The sequence below is a fragment of the Ambystoma mexicanum genome, chromosome 2q (assembly GCF_040938575.1).
Source record: "Ambystoma mexicanum isolate Mex_15411 chromosome 2q, UKY_AmexF1_1, whole genome shotgun sequence".
NCBI classification, from domain to species: Eukaryota; Metazoa; Chordata; class Amphibia; order Caudata; family Ambystomatidae; genus Ambystoma; species Ambystoma mexicanum.
In genome coordinates, this window is record NC_090924.1 from 56,839,439 (window position 1) to 56,857,269 (window position 17,831).

Consider the following 17,831-nt stretch of genomic DNA (forward strand, 5'->3'; position numbering starts at 1 on the left):
TATACAATTGGATGTTTCTAGGTTTCCTTCTGCAGACGCAGCCTATTGTACATTCTTGTTTAAGGTTTTTTCCTGGGGCTTGCACCTGCCAAGACCCTGGTCAATTCAACCTGAACTTCAAATATATACGTCTTAATTTTTTGTCAGGAAAACAAACAACGTGTGCTTGATGTTGCAAATAGTTGGGGAAAACCTTATAAACTTGGCTAAAGTTTTCTCCTGCAAGTTTAGTGATTAGCCTCCACAATCCCGTGTTCTTCGTTTTGCAATTCATCTGTTTAATTAGCAAGGAATGTTCTAGAGACCAGCCAGCTTTCCACTGTGTAACTTCAAAGAAGTTCTCTGTTTCTGGAGCATATCTTAGATGACCACCCTCTAATGCATTCTATCATATAACCAAGTGATATACAGTAGATGTGCACACTTTCAAGTACATCACTTCCTTTTTATATCAAGGCTAGAGTGGACAAAGCCGTTAGATTCTAATGTGAGGTAAAGGGACATACATTGGTAGGGAGAATGCCAGATGCTACATTTTCCCCTCCAATCAATTGAGCCAGCCTAAGGGAGTTCTTACTCTGTTCTCAACAAAATGTAGTGTCATGGCAACGATTAAATGCTGTCTTTGACCTTACTACGTGTTGTCGAAGCTCCTTAATAGAGCCATAGCCAGTCCAGATTTCTTAATAATTGAGCCGTTTAATGGATCGTCACTTCTACCATCAGTGAATAGAAGACCCAGATATGTGTATTCCGTCACAACTTCAACCATTTATCATATAACCTCCATCTATATTAAATTGTTTGATTTCTGTTTCTGCACAAAACAAGCCTGCTACAAGCCCCGACCCATGCTATTTCTACGGGAAAGGATTACGGAGCCTGCCTAAGAGGAGCATTGTGCTGCAGCTTGGACGCGGGGTACAACCCTCAGCCTGTTTATGGTTATTTACCCTCTTATGTTGTCCGGACACTTGGGAAACATACAGGGCAACCCACAGATGGAGGAGCTGCATAGTGGTAGTCAGTAGACGGCTAGACTGCTGAATGGGGTTGACAGCTCTGAGTACTTTTGTGTTCTATTTTTTCGGAACAGCAAAGATGGTAAGCTGGATGATTCTTCATCCCTCTAGTACTTTCAGCACTAAAATGCAGTGAGTCTGCGTGTTACACTTAATATAGGCGGTTTCTCTGAGGGGACAAATCAATCATTCAGGAACCATCTGAACGTTTAGACTGTGTTTTCCTGCTTACCTAATGCCTATGGGGAGGGGAACAAAACAATAGCATGCACGCATGCACGCACGCACAATCCCTCACCAGTTGAAAGTGATCTATAATGATGTTGGAATCTTGAAGAAAATGCTAGGAGGAACACTAAGGAGGAAGCAATGGCCTCCACAGCTCAGCGAGTGGAATTGGCCAAAGTTTTGGCCGTGACCAAGGAATATCTCTTACAATTCTTGAAGACCTTCCAGGAAGTTTTTCAGCCACATTTCAGGATCAATTTGCTTCTCTCAAGCCTAACTTCAAACAAATTATGGTAGAAATAAAAGGAGAACTTGCTAAACTGGTGGAATGGGAAGTTTTACTGAACATGCCCCGCAGGATATAGCAGAAACTGCATGTAAAAATTAGGAGCTCCGAGAGCAGGTCTCAACACAAAAATCTGGAGATCCAATGTGAGGATCTGGAAAATAGATCACTGAGGTCCAATATAAGAGTAAAGAACCTTCCGGAGGATGTTCTGGACAAAGACCTGAAGGAGACTGTCTTTGGTGATTTTGTTGGGGATGAATCGTTGGAAGCTATACAAATAGATATGATCAAGGCAGATATGATCAAGGCAGAGGGATGTTTTGGTGGCAATGACGTTGCATGCTCAAAAAGAAAATGTCATGCGAGGCAATCAGGCCCAACAAGAATAAATTGGGAGGCGATACAACTTTTTCAGGACTATTCTGCATCCACGCTCCAGAAAAAAAGAGAAATCATTCCTCTGATAAAAATACTTATAAAGAAACAAATCAGGTATAAATGGACATTTCCATTCGACTTGCTTTTTATGTGAGAGGGCTATCAACATTGCATTAACACCACCAGGGAAGGTTTAACAGCATGCATCTGGAGGAGGAATCTGAACCTTCAGTACCGCCTTTGCAGGGGAACCTATCCTTGAGAGGCAGAACATGGGAATGGTTGAAGAAGATGCAGGATCGCAGAGATAGGAAACGTAACCCAACCCTTGCAGCCCCAGAAACCTCTTGAAATGAAAGAGGCCCGACTCTGAGTCGGCAATGAGAACTTCCCGACAACGTAAGGGAACAGCTAAGGATTGAAGTACACTTGAAGTGGTATCATGATTTTTCGATTTTTATTTCACACATGTAAGGTGGTGGCATTGTAAATCACTGGGTCTTATATTTTTGGAGGCTCTCCAGATATTCACCAATTCTCTTTATTTCGCCTAGAGGACCTTGGAGTGCCTTCACCTGTGAAGCGGTCACTTGGGTCAATACCAAAGACATACAATCCTTGGGAACCTTAGGTGTTTTGGCCGTGGCATGAAAGGTTGTTGTGATTATCGTGTGTGGGAGTAGAGAAAGAGAGGGGAGAGGGAACCTTTTTGGGGAAGGGATGTTGCTGTGGTGTAAGGGAGACAAGAGGCGGTCAAACCAATGGGAATATTCAAAGTTATCCTTGTGCGTTGCCGAGGAATTACTTTTTCCTATCTGCTCTGGGTGTTATTAGGCATTTGTGGAGAATGGGTGCTCTAAAGGAGGTACTGTTGGTAATACATAAATGCAATGTAATATAATTGTCATTTGCATAGCACCTATTCCCATTAGTATGGTCTCAAAGCACTGTTGGTTGAACGCCCTCCGGGGACCGAAGTCCAAAATATGAGAAATTAATCAGAGCAGTATACAATGCATGTGTGCATTTTGGTCGATAGGAAGGTGGATAGGGCCGGCCACATCCCTATTAATTACCCATATCAAGGAGGCATGGGGATGGGTGCTGTGAGGTCATGTTGGAGAGTATGCGAGTGCGGGAGACTCATGTGTCCAGCTAGACTGAATTTTGCCATGGGAGATAGCTGCCTTCTAATGGCAGAGGTGTTATTTGATTTGTCTTAAGAGTGGTGTATGATAGAAAATGTGTGCGGATGGGTGACCTTGCCTTCGGCTTCCTTCCATGAGCATGGAGTGTTATACGTACCCAAGAATACTGCCTGGTTTCTGGGTTTGCAGATGTAGCGTGGATTCTGTCTTGTGGTCTGTTGGAGTTTTTCTCCCCGTCACGCAGTGTCAAAAAGGAAATATAGGATGTGCAATTTAAAATGTTAACGTGGAACGGTAGGGGATTGAATTCCCCTGTGAAGAGGAAGAAGGTTGATCGTTTCCTTCGGAGGGAATATGACGATATTGTGGCACTGCAAGAAACTCATATCTGCAGGTCAGACAAACATAGGGTGAGGCTTAGTGGATATTCTCAACTGTTCCAGGCAACAGAAACAGATGAAACAAGTGGGGTCCTAGTGGCATTTAAGAATAGTCCATCTGTCAAATGCAAGGGGGCGAAGGCGGGCAAGGAGGGTTGTTTGCTATTTGTACTGATACAAATGGGTTCCTTCCATATAATGATAGCAAACTTGCACAGTGAGATATAATGCTGATGAGGGATTTGAATCTAACATGGTTCCCCCAATAGAAGATAGGAGTGGATTTTCTTCCCGAGGCATTGCTGCACCTTCTCAAGCCCTGGAACAATTAATGGATGCTTTTAATCTCAGGGATACATAGAGGGTAATAAGGGGTACAGACAAGGGCTTTACATTTTATTTTATTGTACAAGGGAAACATTCTCGGCTACACTATGTCTGGCCATTGGATCAGTTGTTAGGGAGGGTGGTCGGTACTGATTTGGGAACTATTTAATTGTCGGAACACGCCCGATTGTGGTTACACTTCGACTCCCCTTCACACAACATATCCTATGAAAATGAAACTTTCTTACTGAACCTTTCAAGGATGAAGTCCGTACTGCAGCAACAGAAAACTTTATTAAGGACGCATTTTAAGGTGCTCTTGAGGCGAGAACATATTGCCTTGAAGGCAAGAAGGGATAAACAGATGAGACAAACGAAGTTGGAAGTAGAGGAAGAATTGAAATGTATTTCAAACGTACTGGAAAATTTACATACAAGAGCTAATTTGAAGACATAGCAGTGTTAGAATGGTCAGTTAGAGTTACTGTGCACAAAAAGGTCAGAGATGGCTTTGTTGTATACGAAACAAAGATATTATGTTTAAGCTAACAAGGCTGATAAACAGTTGGTAAGAACACTTAAGGAAAAAACTGGGTTGATGACAAAAGAATCTATTAGGAGTGTCGAAGGACAGAGACTCACTACACTTAATGCAGTAGTGGATGCATTTACCAACCATAACACCTCCTTCTATTCTTCGGATTCCCCTGAGGAATCCCACCAGCTTGAGCACTTACAATCCTTGACACTCCTGAAACTGACCCTGTGGGAAAAGAAGAGTTTGGAGGCTGAAATTACTTAGGAAGAGGTTCTGGCAGCAATTAAAACACTTCCCATTAATAAATCACTGGGTGCAGATGGGTTTCCAGCAATACTTTATTAAATAATTAGGGGGATATTGGCTCCTAACTGAACTGTCCTGTTCAGTGCCTTTTGGCCAGAGCAATGCCAGAGGTTAAGATTCATTCTAAACCTTCCAGCCATCACCTCTTTGTTTTTGCTTTGCCACCCCGAATGGGACGGGTATGACCAGACGTGGGTCCCAGTGCCTGCAGGGCCGAGAACCCAAGCTACTCCTCACTGATGAGGCCCAACAAGGCTGAAACATGGTTGGGGATGTTTGTGGTCTCCTGCAGAAGGGATGTGACCTAGCAGTTCGGGCTGGACTGCCCGTTTTGGGGTCAGATGAAGCTTAATTTGCATATGGTCTTTCCCCTTCTGTAATGGCTTGGCAGGTGAAGAACGATGGTCTGGAGGGTTGCCCAGAGAAATGCCAGATGTTAAGATTCATTCTAAACCTTCCAGCCATCACCTCTTTGTTTTTGCTAATTATAATAACACTGGATATGTTTATCAATCAATTGGGCAGGTTTCTTCTATAATTCAGATCCGCTGAACAGTACTGTCCACTCTCACCACTTCTTTTTGCAATTTATCTAGAGCACTTCCCAGCTCGAATGAGGGTGTCTGAGATAGTGAAGGGGATTACTTTTGGGGAGGAAATGTATGAAGTGGCTGCATTTGCTAATGAAATGATCTTGACGCTGACTGATCCAGAGACATTGTTGCCAGCAGTGGTACAACAACTTGATATTCATGGTAAGGTAGCAGGGTTCAAGGTGAATATAAGCAAGTCTGAAAAATTGAATGTTTCTGTATGGGGTGAAAGGTTGGACTGATCTTGGAATTTCTCGACGTTTAGATGGGCGATGGAGGGAATGCATTATTTGGGGATTACTTTTACGGAATCTCTTGATTACTGCAAATTACATACTTCTCTTGGACAGAGGTAAATCTGACCTGCATAGATGCAACCCTCTCACTCTGCATCTTGGTTTGGGAGGATTACCATTGTTAAAATGGTGGTCCTGCCTAGGGTGTTATACTTCTTTCAGGCAATACCTATACTGTCACCGTTACCAGCATCATTTTTTAAAACTCTGAAAAAGATGATTCAAGAATATATATGGAAAAATAAATTACGCGTAGCTTACCAAATTTTGATGGCGCCTATAGTTAAAGGAGGTCTCTCGTTCCCGAATTTTCTTACCAACTACAAGGGGTCTCCAATACAGGTTATTAGGGAATGTTCTCTTCAAACATTTGTAAAATTTGTGGATGAATGGATAGGGCAGTGGTTGGTGCTCCTTTAAAAGAAGTCTGATATAACTGAAGTACCTGAGCCAGGTAAGTTATATATATATGTGAGTTTATTGCCACATCCAAGATAACAAGTAGAGAAAATACCGGGACATCCTTTCCCATCTAGAGCAGCAGCACCAAATGCATTCTTAGAATCCCCAGGCACCTCACAGGTTCCACAGTGACATCACACCCTCATAACAAGACATGGCCATAATCAGGCCCCAAGCACAGATTATGACAAAGTCCTTTGGATACAAAGATATCACAGACCTCAGGATATGTATTTGAGTAAAATTGCGAGCTTACTGGAAGATACTTGGGATAAATTGATTAATACATAATTTCCATCACCGTTCACCCCTCGATTTTGTAATCCACATTTCTCACTGGCTATGGAAGTTGGTGCTTTCACAAAGTGTCAAGAGGTGGAATGTATGGAGCTACTAGATCTATTTCAGGGACAAAGTATTACAACATTTAAAGAGTCTAAACTTTCTTTTGGGATAGATAATGGGGAGAGGATCCATTATCAATTACACCACTGGGCGCTGGGCGCTGAGTTTGGGGTTGAAGGAAGCAGCGTCCATGCCATTTACTGCGGTTGAAAGATATCTGACCCTTCACTCGGGTTCCAGAAGCCTGAACTCATCATTATATATGATATTTTCTGAAAGCTCCCCAGAGATAAACCGGTTGTATATGGTGAAGTGGGAGAGAAATGTGGGAACTAACATTTCACAGGTTAAGTGGGAGTACCTATGGAGGAACATACTCAAGTTGACAAAGAGCATACAACTCAGAGCGATGCGTTATAAGTTAATGGTAATGGTAAAATGGTCCTATGTTCCTACCACCCTGCAGAAAATGTTTCTCCATCCTCACCTGATTGTTGGAGGGGCTGCAAGGAAGGGGGTACTGGAACCATATTTAGTGGAATTGTCCCAATGTTACAGTCTTTTGGGGAAAGCTTTGTACCAGAATGGGAGAAATGATTGGCTCAGGAATTGCACTAGGGGCAGGGGAATGTATGTTGGGCTTGTGGGACCTTGGCAATTCTCCACAGTCTAAATCATTTGTATGGTGCTATTTTTGGCGGCCCTTCTGTTTATAGCGCAAAAATGGAAAAGGAAGGCTGTCGCTTCAGAACAAGAGTGGAGCAGAAAGATCTGGGACTTTTTGGCATTATAGTGAGTTATGGATTCCATACAGAAGGAGTATTCTCTTTTTCGACAGGACTGGGGTCCAGTCTAGACTTTTTTGCAAAATGATTATATAAATCCATTATGTCCTCAAAGACTGAAACGTTTATTCATATGCAGCACGATTTTATATGTACATTGTGAATTGAACTTATCCTGTTGGAATGTTGGGGAGTTGGGGGGGTGCCGGGAAGGGCACCGGAAACTTTTTTTGAGTTGCTATGATTTAATAACATAAGTACCATTTAAAAAAGAGATACAAAATAAAAAAAAACGTCATTTGACGGCGGGGAGCCATTACATTAGCACTGCAACGTAAAAGGCCCACCGCCAACAAATGTTCATCATTTGCACGACACAGTACAAAAGTGCAGGGCAAAAGGCACTCACAATCACATATAAACGCTGTCCGACATGCAAGCAAGTCGTGCAGCATTTAATTTGAATTATACATGCTGCCTTACATGCAAGCATGGCAGGCACCATCTACAATGGATCCCTATGGGGTCTGCATGCTTTATGCTGCTGCTTAAAGCAGGCAGATACCTAAGGGATCTTCAGCATTTGCGCCGGCATGAAACCTCATGCTGCCGCAAATGCTGAAGCATTTGCACGGCGGAGAGGAAGGAAGGTGGCGGAAATGCAAGTTCTGTTCTGCCCCTCTTCCACCCCATACAAATGATTGAATATTTGTCATGGCTTGAATGGGTGACGCTAAAGCCTTACTCAAGGCTTTTACGCCTTTCATTCCCGTTACACCATATACGAACATGAGTTCCTTACAGTTTTGAAGTTCCCTGTATACTTCTTTTCATGCCCTCGCACAATAAGGAATGGGATGAAAAAGAGTGGACAAGGAGGTCATGGCAAGATTACTTTCTGGTAATCCCCTTACTCAGGGCAGGCCTTAAGGGTGCCCTAGGCGAATTGGCGCCACCCCTCTCCCCTGAGTGCCCCTGTTTAACAGGGGGCGGGGCCAGGATGGGACACTTTTTTTTTTGTTTTAACCTCCTCGCTCTGGCGAGGAGCTAATGATATAAATAGGGTGCTTCAGCACCCTATTGTCATTAAATGAGCCCGTCGCCGCGGGTGCATTTAATGACAATGAGACGCCTGCCACGCCTTCTGGTACTACGCCAGCTCGAGGGAGCCCTTGAAATACTCCCCCGAGCTGGCGTGGTGGGGGGCTAATGGCGCCCTTTTGTCATTGGAAGCGCCTGCAGTGGAAGAGCACATTTGGTAACAATAGGGTGGTGACAACAGCACCGTATTGTCATTGAATGTGCCCGCGGGTGCATTTGAATGCAAAAGCCCGCCTGCCGCGCCTTCTCCCACTACGCCAGCTCGAGGGAGCCCTTGAAACTACTAACATCGCTCAAATATTTGAGTACCCAGCGCAGAGATTTGTTTTTGACCTTCAAATTACAAGCTCAAATGCCTGTTGGGCTGACCAGACGGCCATCTTTCAGAGTGAATGAAACGAGTAACTCTGAATTTCGTAACAAGGCACAGAGGGCCGCCCACGTGTTACCTCATGGATGTGTAGCTTGCTGGATGCATTTTTTCCAGCCTTTAGATGGGTCCTGTGGGTCGGCATGAACACGAGGGCCGTTTGCATGAATGTCCAGACGTGTCTATATTTACAGAAGCGCCTCACCTGGCACTGTCGCACTGCTCAGTGCCTCGGATCTCCGGTGTGTTTTGGAAAGGAAGCGGCTGCTAGGGGGTGAGGCGTGTAATTGTTTCAATTGACAGGGTTCCTGTTGATTTCTCAGCCAGCCCCCCGCCGCCCCATGTACCTTGAAAGCTGGAATGCATCTCCCAGAAGCCCTTGGCAGCAGCGCGCGTCACTTTATGGCCCTGGCAGGGGGCTTCAGTAAGTGAAGGAAGCCGGCCCATGCGTCAGACAGGCGTGTTTTCATTTCTGCTGGGCCATGATGGGGTAAGCTGCGTGGGGATGAATTCCAGATGTTCTCGCGCCTGCAGAGGACACGGTGCGGCGTGCATTGCCTTGCTCGGGTTTCAGATGGCACTCTTCTGTAAGCAGGCGCCTAAGAGTCATCTGATGTGCAAGTGGCCATATTTTAACAGCTTGTTCTCATTTGCTTCACCTCTCAGGAATATTGGGGTTTCACCTAGATCCCCAAATATGACTTATGTAATAGTCTGACTTTCCTCCTTCCATGCAAATCATCCTTATTTCAATTTCAGATAAAAACCCATATTAACATCAATATTATGTACACCATAATCAACTTTTGACTTTTAATTTATTCATTTCAACAAATGATGATAAATTGCATAGAGCGCTGTAATGGGATAATGCTAATTTATGGCAATCATACATTCTGCAGTATACTAATGTATCTCATGCCTTTAATTGCATCTTAACTTAATTATTAGTTTGCTGAAGTTCCTCTAAAACTGGTTGATGGAAAACTGGACGTCATTCCTTTCAGCATAGTTTAACAGAGTGTGGCTGCAACCGTCAAAACAAGCAATATTTGGAAATAATGTAACTTTTCGCTGCCTGGCACATTAAGGATTATGGAACATTTACAGCATGTGGTATTTCATAGGAATGTGGGCCATACCGCCTGATTATGAGGGGAAATACCTCATATATTATAAATCAATTGTTCACCCCATCCAGTAGGTAGAGGTAAACATGTTAAAAGAGCCCAGACCTTTAAAAATGTGTTTTTGCAAGAAGTGAAGGGCAGCACACACACTTCCCTTTACTGCGGAACAAAGACTTCTGCATTGAGATACCCACTCATCCCCCTTTACATTCTACCAGGGCTATTTTTTTTACCAGGGAAGGGTCAAAATAACCCTTCTCTGCTCTATAAAAAAAAGTGTATAGTAGCGGTACAATCGGCTACTATACACTCCATTTCAATACTGAAAATGGAAGTGGCCATAGATATAAATATATATATTACCGACAACAAAGCGAATTTCACAAAATCAGGCAGGTCAAGAATTAATTCATGCAGTAAAAGTCAATTATTAAAACCTGCCAAAGTCCCCTAAAGTTACCTACAATTATTTCCCCAAATCTTCACTTGCTTGACTATTCAATAGGACCTGGTGCTCTGATTGGATGGCAGACATTCGGATGATTGGACACTTACAGCTCATCTTCTAATTCATATAAAGTAAGTTGCTCATGTCTGAGCAATGTAAACGATTTGTGTATCTGAGTAGAATCCCCTTTTTCCGGTAACTGATGCTGAGGCGTTTCCTCTGACTATAACCAGGCCCTACCCAATAGCTTTATCATTTTTTATGGGATCCCTCCTTGCGGTGTACATAATTATTGCTATTGCTATCTGCTATTTGGCTTTTGTCCCCCAACGGACAGTGAATGATAACATCAAACACATAGAATCTATTCCTTGTTGGTTTAACTGTGGCTCAATACGTTTACGTGGAATGCAGGGCGCTGCCATGGGGAGCTTCTACTCAACCAAAGATTCGAATGTCTTGAAGCCCCATTAGCTGAATTAAATAAATGATGAATCACGCCCTATATATTGCCAATGTTAAAATAAATGTACAGTCATTGGATTCTGTTAAAAGAGTTATAATCAGAGATGTACCTCCTGTGAGTGTTTCCCCATTTTAATCACTGTTTCCCCTAATTAAGGTTTTGTTAACAACCTTATTCTTGGAGAAGTTTCCAAAATGATATACTTAGTGATATAGTTTAACAGATGTGCGTTGTTTCTTGCAACCAACTTAGAAATAGGTACACTGCATCACAGTGATGTCATATTTTAAGTTCAGCAGGGTATCCCTGTATCATTCAACTTTCCACCATCACCACTGCCTTCCAAGACCCTTCTGCAGTGGTACTGATCGGACCATTTATCAATCCTACAGCTCAAGTCCTTTACCCATATCTTATTCTATGTATTGGAGCAGTCAATCTATGGTGCACCATCTTCTCCAGTTCCATACAGACGTCTATTCCTTGTCTCTACTGTTGCAAAGTGGGAGCATCAAGTTTTTCCATTACAATTTTCCACTTAGCAGCCATATAAGCTCCCAAGATAAACTCTTTCAAGTACTGTGGTCGCCATGTCACCCCACTTGCAAAGAAAAATGTTCTTCAACTCAGGGACAGTAATCCAGATTGCCTGGGAAAAGGTGCCCACTTCCACGCTACATCGCAAATACAGTGGAGCATCACTTCTACCCATTTGGTCGAGTTGGTCTCTGGAGTAGTACAACCGGTGGAGATACAGCAGCTCGGCCAGGCCTAGTTTGATGCTACATGTCAAATCTAATCTCTAGATCCTTTAAGTGCTTCATTGGTGCCAGTCCATTCTCCTGCTTGCTTTGCAATATACCCAGTCTTTCCGCCGTGTGAGTGGTGTGGGGTTTAAAGGTAGCCTCAAGACATAAGTAAACTACTTTCGACTGATTGGGGCCTAAAAATTAATAACAACTATCCTGGAATTTGAAAACACACTTTTTGACTGGCCAACTGAAAGGCCAGCATGTAAATGTCAACACTGCCAAATACACCAACAGTGTTGTCAAACACAGGAAGACTACAATTAAGTGTGCCATGTGTGCAAACGACAGGGCTGAAAAGAAATGAGGCCTTCCTTTAACTATATTGTGGAAAAATGAAAGGATTCTTTCCCAAAAAGAAAGTTGCCATATAAAAATAGAAATGAACTCATTCTGCAGCATGGAAAAATAAAGATGATTGCATCTGGGGTTGAAAGGAACTGTTTACCAGTGAAACTCCAGTGTCTGTGCCAGTTTAATGTAAGGTATAATTTAAAGACATTGATGGCATGATACAAGATATTAAAACAGGCCAATGTATGAAGGAATTGCAACATTAAAAAAAATACCAGTTTTCTGTGCGTGAAGAAAAGCTGTGCTAGCCCAAAATGACATTGTCTCATGTGATTCGAAGACCCAGGCACTGCACACCTCCCCGCTATCCTTTCCAGAAATAGGGAATGTTTTTGAAGCTCAAAGAGCCAAGAAAAGGGATGGGGCTTGTGCTGGACTAAAGGGTTGATGAGGTCAATGGATGGCCCTGTTAAAACAAAAGGCAGCCTTTAATGTGTTGAACTCTTAAGAATCCTTGAAAATAAAATCCAGATCTGTAGTCTCTACTCAGAGATAATGATAGCAGACCTGTCCCCAATGGATTTCCCATGAGCATACGGGTGGAGCAATCCTCTATGCTCTTAAAGATAAGCAACAGATGATCCATTAGCTCTGGGTGAAAGACTGTAAATGACCATTATTGCAACAACTGTGTCAACAAAGGAAGCAGATGGCCAAATCACATGTGAAGTGTGTTGCATTATTCTGTGGATAATATTATGCATATCAGAAGATTGCCATGGGGTACATAGAGGATCATACTTTGTCCGTTATCTCGGGAACCATACATTACACAATAATAGTCTAAGTATCACTAGAAAGGTTATGAACAGGCCCATCACATTAGACCATTCCCCTAAGAATGCGACCTTGGGAACACAAATGAAATGCTGAAATGGGATGATAGCTTCCCAGAAAATGTCACAAAGCAGAGATTTTGGGAGATAGTAGCTTAGTGAATTAACTGTATTTTACATTTTGTGACATTTACCTTTATCAGTTTTGAATAATTCACGGAAAATTGTCATTCAAACATGCAACCTTGTGCCATCACGGGACTTTTTAAAGTCATTAAGTCCGGGATGATCAGACAAAGCCAGAAATATTATTATAGGATGCATATTTGGAAATTAAAGTTTTTTGCCATGTTGTAGTTTTTTCACAGCATATTTGAAAGTGTGAAAATGCTATCCCAGATCGGCAGAGTCATAAATTCAAAGGGGTGATGCCTTGTAACTTCAGGAACCAATCATTGCAATGGGAGTCACAATAGAGGTCCAATTCAAATCAAGGGGCAATAAGCTGGCACACCCTCATTTTTATAATTTGGTGATTATGTGTTTATAAGGAGATGCACAGTGGAAGTAGGGGAGAGCTGTCTGATATAATCTGAGTGGGACTATTGGAGACCCAAGATTGCCTGGGGGTGGAAAACCAGGGATAGTCAGAAGCTGGGACCCATGCCAGGAGAGGCAAATCAAAGGGGATTGATGCTAGAGGTATCCATGATTTAACTTGGGGAGGCCATCTGACCAGATACCTGTCTTTCCATACGAGATGATCCAGGCTTAATATCTTTTTCCACAGCATGAAACCCAGAGAGATTCTATGTAAGCAAACCTGTCCAACCAAACCAAGTCTTGTGGAGATCTGTTTAATTTAATATCTTCAATTATTGATTGGGTAGGCAGACAAAATATATCCATAGCATTTTGAAACCAAGTAATCATTTAATTAATTCCCCAATTGCCAACGGACACAGGGCGATTTTGTTGAAATTCAAAATCTATTCCAGTGTGGATAAAAATATAGTCTGTTAAAGTAGTTGGGTACTCGTATTTCTTGTTGTCAACCCCAAAAACAAAATTCCTAACTGTTCACCATTCATCAGACCCTGCCTAAAAGCAGAGAGGTGCTGAATCTAAGCTGAATATCTGGGTTTTTGTATTGGGGCAGAAAAGTGTCTTGCCAAAATTAAATAAAGTGAAGACCCCAATTGAAAAGCATACTCTGTACTGAGAGTGGGAAAGTGACTCCTGGTACAATAGAGATTCTTTGTGGCGAAGGAAGAAGGGTTCTATATATAAAAAAAAGGGTTTTCTTATTAAAAGTCTTTTGTGCTTAAATACTGTATTGCATTGGCAAGTGTGCAGAGAGATTTAATAAAGAGTACTGTGCTTGTCAACATTTGTTTTACCATTGCAAAGTGCTACATGTGATTTAAGTTAAACCCCATGGAAAGGATTGCCAAGCTTATGATCTAGCCATGTTTTAAGGCGCTGCATCATTTTTAGCATTAAGGGATTTTTGTGTGTGATAGAAGGATTGAACTGTTTATCTGACCTGTGTTTTATTTACTTGAGACCCAACAGTGAAAATACACATGTGGTGTAATTATAAATCTTTCTTAATGTCTTTTCCCAAAAAGTGAGTTCTTGGTATTGAAGCTTTGTTTTGTGCCACAGAGAAAGTGGTGTATCCTGATGATGTGTAAATATATATTTTCTAGATTAATTATTAAATATATATTCTTTCTATACACCGTCCTGGTTCTTGGCTTACCTATTGCTAAAGGTTGCGCAATCTATGTGGTTCTATATGAATTACAGACAGGACTAGATTGAACACAAAAGGAATATTAGTGTGGTGCTTTTGATTGGGGAGGGAAAGAATTTCACACATTGATGGTTGCTGCATAATTATCTCCAACAGTGGCAACCACCGTGCAAAGGGCTGTGATTGATTTGTATTGCAGCCTGTCCCCGACATATATACATCTCTAAGTGTCTGGCACTGCACTCTTTTGGAACATCTCTGCTTCCATTGCATGTTTGAGTTGTAAAAGCTCATAAATGTCAGCACTAGTCATGGTGTCACCCAGTAAGTCCACCTTCTGTCAGTGTAGCTGGTGACAGTTTTAATTGGTTGGGCATATATGTTTACCCCAAATATGCAAGAGTGACTAAGTGTAAAGGGGGACCCTGAACCAACCATAGGGGGTTTGGGTGGGGTCTCGCCCGAGAACATTTTTTTAATAATGTGTTAAAATGGTTCATTTTAAAGCAAATTGTTTTGTAAAAAGAGGTAAAAACCCACAAAGTTTAAAATTGCATTTGTTGAGTAAGTCATGGAAGAATCCAATAGATTCAAGTTATGAACAGTGCCCAGGAGCATTTTCAGTATCCCTTCCCCACAATACATATAGACACATATGCTGGTATAAAAACATTTTCATGCTGGCTGCAACAATATCTGCCAGCATTCCCATATCAGAACATTCTCCTGATTGCTTTGCACATAATACATGTAAAGATAGGAAAACATGTATGTTGGAGTAGATTTCATTTTTTAGTGAAATTCTCTCCACCTGTGAGTGCCCCAGCACCTTTTGCTGGGCTCCTGGTTTTTATCTGGCTCTACTGAGTGAGTGGCACCGTTTTTCCCTACTCCCACAGTCTTTTGGTTTGTACTTGGGAGCCCTGTTTATCTCTGTTTGATACTCTTTTATGGAGTTATGCTTTCCTCCATGTTTTCTTTAATCTACCTTTTACTATTGCAGCACACAGCACTTTCTGTGTAGTGTTGCTGGAAGCGCTGTGAGCTTCCCTTTTCCTTTTATCTGGGTTAACTAGTGTTACCAGGGCAGGGGGACACCCTTTTGTCCCTCCTGTAATTTATGTTGTGATCTCAGCACACCCCACATTATGTGGAGTGCTGAAGGCAAACATTGTCTCCCTTTTCTCACTGTTTCAGTAACTTTTAGTTACTGTTACAAGGTCACCTGACAGGCTGATGGCAATGTACCTTTTTGACCAACTGCCTTTATTCACCATCCCACGAAGAGCTGTGACCTTCCCGGCTGCAAACCCTGTGACCTGTTCCATTTTGCGGTGCAACGTCGTGTGAAGTGCGGATCTGGCTGAAACCTTGTGGGAATCCTTCTGGGATTGCATTGACACGTTTCCACTCCTTGAGGTCCCGTCAGCTGAGTCAAGGACGGACAACCAAAGAAAAGTCTCCCGGATGACAATTGTCACTGATCCAAAGCCTGTGAAGGGCACCAATGCAGCAGTGCTGTGAAGCGCCACTGCTGGGCATCCCACTGCTCGAGTACATACATCTATGTGTTCCCTCCAAAGATTTTTCTTCAGCCACCCAGGCAAGAAACCCAAACAGGGGACAACTGTCACCTCACCTTGAGGACCAACCTGCTGCACCAGGTTCTTCATTGAAAAGGTACTTTTCCAAGCCTAGGTACTTACCCTGGTCTTGTTGCATTGCTCATGTGTTATTGGAAGGCAGCAGTTAAACTGTTACTTGCACCCCTCCCCCCAGAGCACCCTGTGTCCCCTTGGGGTGAACACATTGGGCTCTAAATTGCTAAAACGAACGATTACCTACCTGAAAACCTGAAGACATCCTCATAGACTGTGTTCTGTTTGCTGCTTAGCTACCTCTTTCCTCCTCAGACCTTGGGGTTGCACTTTCAAAGAGTGGTCAAGAAAGAGTTAACTAAGTTGCAAGAGTTAATCTAAGTGTGCTTATTAGTATTAGTAGTTTTGTTGCTTAAAACAAGACTACCTTCGTGAGCCATTTGGAAGCTGCAAGAGTGCCTTAAAGGAATGGTTCGGTCAAAAATGTTTATTGCCCCTAAGGGTCGGCCATGTGTTTTAAAGCCTAAGTCGCTCGATTTTAGAAAAATTTCCTATGGACCTTACCCCAGTTTCCGTCCATTAAACGCACGCGAAAACAGGCACCAGGGAGCTGCCATTTTGGGATAATCCTATCATTTCCCCCATCGCCCTGGCTGACCTGCTTTTGCGGCACTAAATCATCCCCCGCCCCTGAGCCTGTCATCAGCAGACGCGTACCGCCCATTTCACAACGCCAAAGCACGTCTCGTGTCAACAATCGCTGCGCTTCAGCTAATGATGTGTCGCCATGGAAATGGCAGGACGCCTCTTTCCTCAATAAGTATAAACAGACCGTTTCACAACACACAGCAGCAGATCTTTCGATTCCATTCCTCTCTCTGTGTTACTTTGAGTATTATGTGACTCGTTTCTGTACTCTGGCCAGCTACCTTTGTTGCTTGTAGCCCGTGTGAACAGATACCAGTACCACCGCTATCAATAACTGGTACTAGTGCCGGGATACCTTTGGGTCTTGGGCACTTAAAAAACGTAATAAATAAAATCTCTGTATTTAAAAGTCAAAATGTTTTTGTTTGCGGCAGGATTTGTGGCGAAGCGTTGTTCCTTATACAATTCCACACTGTTTCACCAATCTGCACCAAATTTTGCATAGTTGCCTGTTAGGACTTTCCGGACATTACTGGCTACAGACATTTGGACACCCCATCCCTTTTCCTGGATTTCAGCAAGTCAAAATGTGTTTGTGTGTTGGTGGAAAAGTGTTGTTCCTTATACAATTCCATATTGTTTCACCAATCTGCACCAGATTATGCATAGTTATTTGTTAGGACCCTCCGGAAATTACGATCTACATGACATTTGACACTCTATCCCTTACCCCAGATTTCAGCACCTTCACACATGAGAAAGTTGCCTGAAATCGTCAAAACATCAATGCAGTCATTGAAGGAACAGTCCCGACACGAGGAACTAAATTCGAGGTACATGCCCTAGGATGCATGGTTTTCAAGATTATTTTAGTTTGTTTAACACACAATGGATACAATAATGCCCTATACATGTACGAGCCCGAGTATACAGAGGAGAAACTACTGGAAAGGGAAACACGCGAAAACGATGGGTCTTCGGACGGCAGTTGGGAAGACGATTCAACAGCTGAAGAGCCTGGACCTAGTCGCATGAACGGTGTTTCCACCTGGTGCACATGCAATCGGTGCGAGCTAATGCCAACCGAGGACGAGAACTGCTTCTGCTGTGAAAACTCGGGATGGGTGGCCTACATTTCGGAAGGTGAGCCACGACCGCAATGCATCACCGAGCTGCCAGACTTCAGGGCAGCCTGCCTCACACGGTCCGTGTTGAGGATAATGATGGTGCTTATGCATGAACTTTGCGCAAGTGTTTGTCGTCGTAATCCAAGTA

General features: G+C 42.8%; 1 protein-coding gene across 1 annotated transcript in view; it reads left to right on the plus strand.

Moving 5' to 3' along the window:
• Positions 1–17,831, plus strand: part of LOC138568919 (uncharacterized) — a 144,178-nt gene that overhangs the window by 64,569 nt on the left and 61,778 nt on the right. The gene's annotated exons all lie outside the window — the stretch shown is intronic.